We start from the raw sequence: 1,987 nt of genomic DNA, 5'->3' as shown, positions 1-1,987 counted from the left end.
CCCATGTCCCCTGCATCGGCAGGCGGACTCTCAACCACTGCGCCACCAGGGAAGCCCCTAGTTTCTTATTTTATATTAGATTTTTATTCATTCGATTCCTTCATTAACTGCAGTGATAAGGTTTATAGCCTGCCCCTAAGATACTCTCCTTTAAGTATCTTCCATTCAAGGTTACTTTGAACATAAACCAAATAGGAATTAAGCTCTCCTTTTCAGAGCCTAAGCTTTTCCTTCCTTGCCACTCTCCCGTAATCTTTATTTCAAATCATACTCTTATCAGAATTAATATTCTATAGGGCAGGAGTTTTCAAAGCATCATCAGCAATAGGCAGAGTCTTGGAGGCCCCTGGGATCCTATCAGGAGTCCATGAGGTCAAAAGTATTTTCATAATAATGCACTTATGGTACAAAAGCATTGATGGATAAAACTGCCAGTCCTTTAGCATGATTCAATGCAGTGGCACCAAGCTGTATTAGTAGTCACAGTAAATAAAACAAACAAAACAGGCAAAGCTAGTACAAGTCTTTTAAATATTCTGTGTAATGAAATGGGAAGGACGCATAAAACACTTCTGTACAAAATAAAATGCAATGACTTCTTATTTTTGAGGAAAAGCACTTGTGCGATTACCTGAGTTGTGAGTTGAACTCAATGTTTTATTCATGAAACACATTTTCTTTTTTAATTTGAAAGAAGGAATGACACACTATGGTTATTCAGACTTGGGTGTTTGGCAGACATTTTCTCAAAAACGAGTGAAGTGAGTATGTCACTTTGGGGAAAACAAGTATCTGGTGCCAATGATAAAATTAAAGTTTTAAAGAGAAAATTCGAATCTTGGAAAATTTTATCCACCACCATGAGTTTGACAGCTTCCCAATATTTAAAGACTTTTCTGATGAAGTTGGTGCTTGGTGGTGATATTAATAAATGTGACCTTGTGTCAGCATTTGGAAGATCTGCATGACTAAGTAAATCAGTATGTTCCAAATTACCAATCTATGATGTTACAAAATTGGACATGAGTGAAAATCTCCTCAAAGTGCAAGACAGACCAATGGATTTTAATGTAATAGAGTGTGAAAATTTTGATAGGATTTCAAGTTCCACACTGTAACTAACCTTTAATAAATCACTGCTTATCAAATTTTAGTATAGTAGCAAAGAATAACCACAAATATGTGAAAAGGTGTAAGGAAAGACATGATGTTAAGGGGACTACAAGTAGTTCAATAATTACTAGAACAGTGGGCCTTTTTTTTTTTTGTGGTACGTGGGCCTCTCACTGTTGTGGCCTCTCCCATTGCAGAACACAGGCTCTGGACGCGCAGGCTCAGCGGCCATGGCTCACGGGCCCAGCTGCTCCGCGGCATCTGGGATCTTCCCGGAGCGGGGCATGAACCCGTGTCCCCTGCATCAGCAGGCGGACTCTCAACCACTGTGCCACCAGGGAAGCCCGAACAGTGGTCCTTTTGTAGGCATATTTGCTATTGAAAAATTTGTCTTTAAGACACTAAACTACTTTGTTGAAATTACTGCTTAGTTTACAAAATGCTTCCTTCTCTGCAAATGGTAGCTAAGAGTAGTAACTGCTTCATGGTTTTCTTCCCCATCAACAATTTACACGATGAGAGGACATAAAAACATTGACTGACTTTTGTAAAGGCCCATTTTGATTAACAGCGCATTTAAAAGGCAAAATTTTGAATAACAACTTCAATTTTTAATTTCCTTGTGAACATTTCTTCAATTCAGAAACTGAAATTTCTCAAGAATAATTGACCTATTAGGACATAAGTTTAATATGTCTTTGAAATACACTTTAGCTCTCAAGTTCCTCACAGATGAAAGCTTTGTTCTTGGCAGTGCAAGAAATATACACCCTTATTGAAAACTGTTTTTGGGAAAGAATATGCTTACTTTGGATGTTCCCTGTGAACTGTTAGGACACTCTCAAATAAAATAAATGTTTCCTTTATTTCAAGG

This window comes from Lipotes vexillifer, unplaced genomic scaffold, assembly GCF_000442215.2.
Source record: "Lipotes vexillifer unplaced genomic scaffold, Lipotes_vexillifer_v1.1 scaffold189, whole genome shotgun sequence".
NCBI classification, from domain to species: Eukaryota; Metazoa; Chordata; class Mammalia; order Artiodactyla; family Lipotidae; genus Lipotes; species Lipotes vexillifer.
The sequence above is the reverse complement of the archived record's forward strand: the minus strand, read 5'-3'. Positions refer to the sequence as shown.